The sequence below is a fragment of the Malania oleifera genome, chromosome 10 (genome assembly GCF_029873635.1).
Source record: "Malania oleifera isolate guangnan ecotype guangnan chromosome 10, ASM2987363v1, whole genome shotgun sequence".
Lineage (NCBI taxonomy): Eukaryota > Viridiplantae > Streptophyta > Magnoliopsida > Santalales > Ximeniaceae > Malania > Malania oleifera.
The window spans coordinates 53159577-53168820 of NC_080426.1; positions in this window are offsets into that span (position 1 = coordinate 53159577).

The window sequence follows — 9244 nt, forward strand, 5'->3', positions numbered from 1 at the left end:
TATTCGGGATATGTCGGAGGACAAGTTGTTCTATTTTCTAGAGGGGATGAAACCGTGGGCAAGAACTGAACTTCATAGACAAAGGGTTCAAGACTTGTCGACTGCACAAGCGGCTGCAGAACGCTTGACAGACTACGCTGGTGATGAGACCACTTCGTCCAAACGGTTTGGCGGAGAGGGAAACGGTGGAAAGTCTTTCAAGAATGGCAAACCCAAGAGTGGGGGAGCCGACCCTAATTCATCAACCTCACAAGAAGCTTCGTCGTCTCGAGGGTTCAACACACCCAATGGAAAGGGGAAGAGTAAAATTGAGTGTTTCTTGTGTCGAGGTCCTCATAGAGTTTTTGAGTGCCCTCACAAAGCATCACTTAATGCCTTACAGGCTTCCATTGTAGAACAGGCAGTGGAAGACGATGGGGAAGAGGATGAAGCCCCGAGGGTGGGTTCAGTGCGGTTAGTGAACGCATTGGAAAAGCAAGCCAAAACACCGAAAGTTACACGAGCAAAAGGGTTAATGTTTGTGGACTTGAGGATAAATGGGAAGAGTACTCGCGCTATGGTGGATACGGGAGCTACTCATAATTTTGTTTCGCAGTTGGAAGCAGGAAGACTCAACTTATCCTTAGAGAAGGATACAGGACGCGTGAAAGCAGTTAACTCTGTAGCCCAGCCTACTCTGGGAGTAGCCAAGCAAGTGGCTATAAAGCTTGGACAGTGGGAAGGTCATGCGAATTTCACAGCGGTGCCATTGGATGACTATCCAGTCATTCTAGGAATGGAATTCCTAATGGGGACGAGGGCAGTGCTGATGCCTTCGGCTGGTTCCTTGTGTCTGATGGGAGATCACTCGTGCATGGTGCAAGTCGTTGCAATGAAAGGAGACGAAGGGAAGTCCCTTTCAGCCATTCAACTCAATGAAGGATTGGGTAAGGGTGAGCAGACACGTCTAGCCACGGTGGTGGTAGACAAAGAAGTAGGCCAAGAGCTAGAGCCTACAACCATCCAAGCGGTGTTGGATGAGGATAAGGAGGTGTTGCCGGATAAGCTGCCTCAAAATGTGCTTTCACGACGGACTGTGGAGCAAGAGATCAAGTTGTTATCAGGAGTGAAACCACCTACTAAAAGGCCATGTTGGATTGCGCCTAGAGAGATAGTAGAGTTGGGGAAACAGCTTGATGAAGTGGAAGCGGGATGCGTTCGCCCTTCCAAAACACCGTTGGGAGCATCGGTGTCGTTTCAGAGGAAACATGAAGAGCATCTACGGAAGGTGTTCGACAGGCTGAAGGGAAACAGTCTGAATTTGAAGAAGGAGAATTTCTCTTTCGCTCGGTGGAGCAACAAATTCCTTGGTCAAGTCGTTGAACAAGGTCGTATCCGGAGGGGTATGGAGAAGGTAAGGAGGATTCAAGAACGGAAGATCCCCACGACAGTGAAGGAGTTGCGTTCCTTTCTTGGCCTTACTGGTTACTGCAGGAAGTTCGTTAAGGGGTATTCGCGGAGAATGACTCCAATGACAGGACTACTGGGAAGGTATTATTGGCCGCACACGCGGGATGATGTGGTTAATTATACCAAAACTTGTCTCACTTGCCAACAAGACAAGGGGGAGCGGAAGAAGTATGGTACTTTCATGGCCGCACCAAAGTACTGTTCGGTAGAGGGGACGACACAATTGTTCCTTGTGACTATTGTGAAACTTTGGGGTTTTCCCCAAGTTATTATTTGTGACCAAGATTTAATGTTCACTGACAACTTCTTAACAGAGTTTTTCAGGATATTCAGGTCACACCTTGACATCTCTTCGAGTTATCATCGACAGACAGACGAACAGATGAAGAGATTCAGAGAGCTACTAGATGAGTACTTGCGCCATTGTGTCAATGACAACCGGAAGAATGGCGTGCAACTACTTGATGTGGCTCCATTCTGTGGCAACGCCCAAAGGCGCTCAACAACCAAAAAGAGCCCTTTTGAGCTTGTTATAGACCAGCTGCCGCTGTTACCTCACACAGTGGGCGAGCCGTACAGACGAAAGAGTCCTAAGGCATACATCTTCACCAGTGAAGGGAGACAGAATGCATACTTTGCCCAAGCCTATCTGGATAAAGCTTCTAAGCAGATGAAGAAGTGGGCAGATCAGCAGAGAAAACCGCAATTTCATGTCAATTGCCTCAAGCCATTCAACGCCAACACCAACGACCTGAGCAGAAGTCAGTCAAACAGCGTAGAGTTGAAGACAGTGCAACCTGACAGACATGATGTTGAAGAGATCCTTGCAGGCAGAAAGTTCATATCCTCAAGGAAGAAGCGGCAGAAGTTCCTAGTGAAGTGGAAGCGCCTTGATGACAAAGAAATCAGCTGGATTTCTACGGAAGATTTGAAGCCATTCGTGGACAAAGTTGAAGTGTACCTATCGCCAAAAGTCTACGAGGCCGTCGACCGCATAAGTGGGGGAGAATGTCACGGGATAAGCTTGTTCAGGGCATTATGCTTGCCTATGACCGCTTATCTCGTGTGTTTGGGATGGGTTTCCATCATGTAAATACTAGTGTAGGGTTATTTTCTAGTATTTCTTTCATTGTAAGCCAAATAAGGCAGTATGACTCCTCGGTCACTTTGATGTTTCCTAGTGCTAGAGTGAGAATGGCCTAGAAAGCTCTTTAGGGGAGGGTGAGTGTTCATCAATCATTGTAAAACTCACTAGCAATTGTCAACGTGCTTAGCCTACTTGCCTCCCTCGCTAAGTACAACATGTCAACGGAGGATTTGTTAATGAATTACGTTTGCTTCAATATTTACTGCTTGGTTGCCACGGCTTTCATGAATTGATTATAATTTCCGCTGCTATCTGATTGAATGTTAATGAAAGTGTTCCGTGGATGAATGTTGGTAAACAAAAGGCTGGCTAGTTAAGCAAGAGTGCTTTAACTAGCGCCGCACGGCCCTTCACAACGGTGTGAAAAAGGCGGACCGTGACAACATGCCATGCTGGCCAGTAGGTGAGATACTAGGAGAAGGCAAACAGGGGAAGCTTAACAGTCCAAAGGTGCCATTTTGTTTACAGGAAAAGGAAAAGAAAATAAAAAGTATTTCACTTTTTTAAAATTTGATGATGAAGGGAAATGAGAAGAAAATAAATTAATATATTAAATAAATAAAATTTTAATTTTACATATCCTTAGCATTTGATTTTTTTTAATTTTTAATTGTATTAAAATAATTTTTTTAAAAATAATATTTAATATAGAGAAAGATATAATAACAAATAAATGTATTTTTTCAAATAAAATGTTTAATCCAAATTCACGAATGTGAACGAGGGATAAGCACACGGGTGCTTTGCCTCTTGCCTTTCTTTGTTCCCACCTCCTCAATAAGACAACAAAATATTAATTAGATTTCATAACAGGAGTTTTGTTGATTTGTTCTTCGAGCTCCATTGATGTGATCCATTCTGTCTCTCGTCTCTCTTTCATTTTCCTCTCCACCTCAAACTTGGAAAGTTGAAAAAAAGTTGAAAAAAGATAATCATATCCCAAACATAATCTTCCAAAACTTAAAACAGTATTTATGGATGGCTGATTTAACATGCATGTATATATGTCCATCCTCCTAATGAATGAGGAGACCTATATCGTCCACATTAATAATTAGTTAGTCTTAAGATTCCGGGTGATGCGAGAGATGACGACCGACACGAACCTGTGAGCTCACATGTAATATCAATGTCACTTCAATTCAAGTTACGGCTTTGAGTGAGTGAACTCTTGCGCACAGGAGTTGCACGTCACAATTCTGCACAAAGCTTACTTCACCTAAAATTTGTTTGCTGTAAAATGCTTCTCACCAATTAAATTTTTTATTTGATTCCTTGTCTTATTTTTTTTTTCTTTTGATTTTATGTGAACCTGTCACTGGCGAGGCCTTTAGTCCCCGATATGGCACGAAACTCATGAGACAATGTCCTTTCCCCTGATGCACCTCTCAAGTTAATTCAAATGCGATCATGGTTTCCATTAACTGATTGGACACTCAGTCAATTTGAAACCCAGGATACAGTCCAGAAGACCTCGTCAACAAAGGTGTCAACCCGTTACCAGAGATCAAACCTCTAATACTCCTACTTAATTGTCAACTTCTTTCCACGTGCTAGCTTCTTTCATTGTACTTACACTAAGAGGAGAAGGAACAAAAAAATAAATTCTGGTTTTATTTTTGTTTCACCTTCGATCCTATGGCCATAAAAATTGCAATAAATATATATATACCCATGACTTGGTACTATGCACATGCTTGCCGGCAATTTAATAAAGCCAAGGTACCATAAAAGTGTTGGAAAAAACAATAAATTAGTTATATATATACCCATGACTTGGTACTATGCACATGCTTGCCGGCAATTTAATAAAGCCAAGGTACCATCAAAGTGTTGGAAAAAACAATAAATTAGTTATATATATTCGAAAAAACAATAAATTAGTTTACCGCTTTTTTCGCCCAAAATTTGCATAATCTAAAGACTTCTCTACTATGAAAAGTAAACAAAGAAATGTAAGGGATTGAATTTAAGATAAATACCATATAGGGATATATATATATATATATATATATATATATATATATATATATATTGGTGAGTTAAACTTATTAATGGCGAGTACAACTTATTCCTATTATTTTATATGCTTACCATAAATAAATAGTGTTATTAGGACCGGAGAAGTCCATGAGTGGGCTTGATACATATAGGTGAACACCAATTTGACACAAAAACTTAAGCCCTGTTAGGTCTTAGGCTTAACCATGTATATAAGCACTCATCATCCACTCAAATTTTTCAATGTAAGACAAACTCACAAGTGAAATTCTCAACAATCTCCTCCTTTCTTGTGAGTTTTAAATGGTCCCTCTTGAACGGAAACCATATCCTTTATGGGAGTATGCCAAATTTCCCAACAGTTGCTCAAGTGGGCCTTACAACTGGCGCCTTACGTGCTTCAAATTGCATTCCACGTGCTTCCGAACCAATCCTACCTCCCACGTCTTGACCCCATTCGGATCCATCCCTAACCTAAATGATCCTTATTGGCCTCAGTCACAGACTTGGTCCTCCAACCGTTAGCACGTCAGGAGAATTAGTTTTGCATCTCGACTTTTATGATGTCGCTCACCCAGAGTTACGAACCGTCTGCTTTGATACCACTTGTTAGGACCGGAGGAGCCCATGGGTGGGTCTGATACACATGGGTGAACACCAACTTGACCTAAAAGATTAATTCTTACTGGGTATTGGGCCCAACCATGTATATAAGCACCCATCATCTACTCAAATTTTTTAGTGTGGGACAAACTCACAAGTGGAATTCTAAACAATCCAAGAAAAAAAAATTTGGGCCTGTTTTGTAACCCATTGTTGTGCGCAGGATATAAAATCGCTATTATGGTGATTAGGGTAAGGTGTGGCTGTCACAATTAGAGAGAGAGAGAGAGACAGAGAGAGAGAGAAAAAAATATTGTACCACACACTCTTTGTATGTTGACCCAATGGATTATTCCCGGTTTCGATAATGACAAATACTCTGGTATTTAATGGTTGCCAAGTTGGTGTGCAGGTTCTTATTAGCAAGTTCATATGATGCCATGTGGAAACCTAAAGAAAAGCGAAGACCCAACATATTTATTATTGTATTTTTTTTTTATCATTGGGTTTGTAATAATTTCAATTTAAATGGGTCTGTAATAATCTCTGCATGTCATGCATGTAAGAAGTAAGTTCAGCAAATGGATCATACACAGACTATAGAAAGAACTTAGGGATCGATCAACCAACACTGTATTTTTTCAGTGTCCTCAAAAGACCTTAAAAAGGCCCTAGGTCCCAACACTACCACATAAAATGTTCTCAAAATCACTTAACATATCAGGGGAATTAATTGAAGCAAAATTGGACTTAATAGGTAAAATTTGTGAGAGGTTGGGCAACCGAACCCTTGGTGTTCAAAACACCTCGGGTGACCAAACCATGGACGAGTCAACAAGTTAACCTATGTTCGGTAGACCAAACCATATTGTACACATCTTCCTTGGTTGACCGAACCTGTGTTAGGTCACCTTCCACCAACCCAAGCACCCGAACCTTTGTGCTCAAAATGGCCTCGGGCGACCGAACATGTGAGTTTGGTCAACCGAACTTTAGATTGGGGCACCCAAACTGCGGTCTTTTCAAGGAATCGCTTAGTTCAGAAAATCGAACTACTTTTCATGCGACTAAACCTCAAAAACACCTTTTTGTACTGTGTCTGTTTGGGCACCCGAACCTTAGGTCGGGTACTTGAAAACTCTCGAGTTGTTTTTTTTTTTACCGCACCATCCTCATAAGGTGCAGTTGTAGGTTAAGGTCAATCTCATGAATTGACATTGTTGTAAATGGTGCCACTCCACTCGTTAAGGGAGTATTAGTGGATACTCGGACTTGCAAGCTGGAGGCGAGGACGTAGGCACGGTTGGATGAACCCCGATAACATATCCAGTGTTGATTTTATTTTCCGCAATTTACTTTATGCACCTGTATGTTTATGTTTATCGTTTAAATATTTGATTGGGATTGTGAATACATAGAAATACCCTAGGTTTGTGAAATACTGCTTGCTAGATTAGTTGAACCTAGGAAAGAAATTTTAAATACTCAATTCACTCTCCTTTTGGGAATACACCAAAACTAACAATTAGTATCAGAGCCTCTTGGCATTGACCTAAACGTTTTTTCTAAAAGATCAAGATGGCTCTCATTGGTGTATCCCCATTCAGAGAGTGATAGTCACCTACTAGTCCTCCGTTGTTTTGTGGTGTCGATTACACTACCTAGAAAATTAGAATGAGCGTATTTATAAAATCTAGAGTTGGAGGGCATGGTAGGTGATTGTCAAAGGAATTTGTATGTCTGTAAACAAAAATGATATTACTTTGATGCATGCAAATTCATATGCCATGGAATTATTATATTGTGCTTTAGATTCTAATATATTTCTTGAGATCATTGCATGTAGAAGTGCACAGGAAATCTGGGATGAATTTAATAGAAAATATGGAGAATCCCAGGAGAATGAAACCACCACTCAGGAGGTGGTAAATGTCGGGGTTAGTGCATTAGTAGAACAGGAGGTATATGATTCTATCTCTGCCTCTATTGATGATTCTTGTGCTAAATGCTATAATATGTCTTATGTTTAATCATCTGTTATATTTTGTGATAGTCCTGTTGAACAAGCATGCAATGATTCATATTATTTGTATAATATATCTTTTGATGAATCAAGTGATGAACTAAATGTTAAAAGCATGCCCTCGGATGGAGAACTAGAAAAGGCTTCATTTAAATTTCATAAGTTTCTAGTTAGATTATCTAAGTAGGAAATTGTGGTGAGAAACGAAAATAAAAGATTGGCAAAACAATTAAGAGATTTGAAAAGTTATTATGCCATCTTAGAAAGAGAAAAATTAAGAAGATATTAAATATGATATGCTTAGAAGAAGAAATGGATGATTATTTTAGTGTAGTGATCCTGAAAAAAAAAAAAATTAAATTTTTGAAAAAATTATTATTAAAAAAATTAAAATTAAAATATTTAAAAATTAATTAATTAATAAATTTTTTATATTCTGCGCACAAAAGCTTGGCGTCCTTCGTCTTCTCATCTCCTCTCTCCCACTCTCCTTAATCTCATCTCCGATATTCAACCGATCAAAATTTCGAAAATACCGTTGGACTCTGCTTGCTGCCACTGACACTTCTATTGGAGCGGATCTGTCATGATAGTAGTGTAGGCACATCTCCTAGGGTAAGGTCAATTCCCAAACTTATCTCAATTTCTCTTAAACTATAAGCCCAATTAATGAATGAAAATCACCAGGAGATTCGTGGGGAGATTCTCTATAATCTAGCCGGAGTAGGTTTTCGAATTGGAGCTCTAGGGTACCAATCCTAAATCGGGGGTAAGTTTAATAATTTAAGCTTTATTAGGCTATTTAGGATATTCAAAGTCTAGGGTAATTTTAGGGAAAGTTACTCTACGGATTGTGATGAGTATTGTAGTGAAATTTGAATTTTAGGGTTTTGGAGATTTGGAATGTCGTGGGGCGTAGGCCAGGGTGTTAGCGGGATTTTTCATGAATCAGGTAATGAGATTAAGTTAAGTCAGTAATTTTATGAAATTTGAATCAATTTAATTATTATGTTTATTTTAATATATATATATATTTATTTATTTATTCAATTGGGAACTTAAAGGTTATTTTGACAACCAACCGTTTGAAATAGATTTTACAAACTTAGGATACATGGTGTGGTATTTTTGAATAAAATGAATGATAGAAAGCTTGTTTGTTTATATGGATTTGTTAAAATATGGAAAATCGTGTGATAGATGATTTAATTGGTATTAATTATTGTATATCTGGATTTGGGATGTTGAAATACTAAATTGTTTGATAAATATTGGAAATGCTTGCAAAAATACTGAAATTGTTTATGAAATATAGGAGTTTGAAATAATGGCCAATGGCCAGGTATTGTTTGATTGACCAAGGGCTAGGATTATTATTTGACAGCTGAGGGCCGAGTTTTAATTAGTAGCTATATGCTGGATTGTATTTTGTGGCCGGGGGTTAAGTTTTTGGAATAACAGGAAATATATGTGAATTAACGTTTTAAATGGTGATTTGTATTATCTAAATTGCGTGATATGCTTTAGGAACCCTAGGGACTAGTGTATTGTGAGCACGGTACCATTGCTAAGGATTTGTTATGTGGCCCTGTGTGCCCACACCTGTGCTGAGAGGTGTAGGGTGGCCTTGTCCAATTTGCCTACATGAGGTGAATCCACCCGCTTGGGTGAGGGAAATCGGACCAACAGTTGGCAAAGAGTACAGATGATTACTGTCTGGGTGGATCCCTTGGGACATTAGTCCAGCCTTCGGGCCGCACAACATATGCCATGGGGGAAGTAAATGACGCGTTTGTCACATGGAGTGTCTTATATGCATATCTATTAATTCATGTGAATACGAATAATTAATAAGATAATTTCGAGGGCTTGCTGAGAAAGACGAGTGCCCTAGTAGCAGTAATAGTATTAGAGCAGAGGGAAGCTACTTGTATGAGCGGGTAATCTTCCTTATCCTCGGCTAATTGTGTGTGTGAGTGTAAAATAAGAATATTTTCATAAATGTGTTTATTCACTTAGTG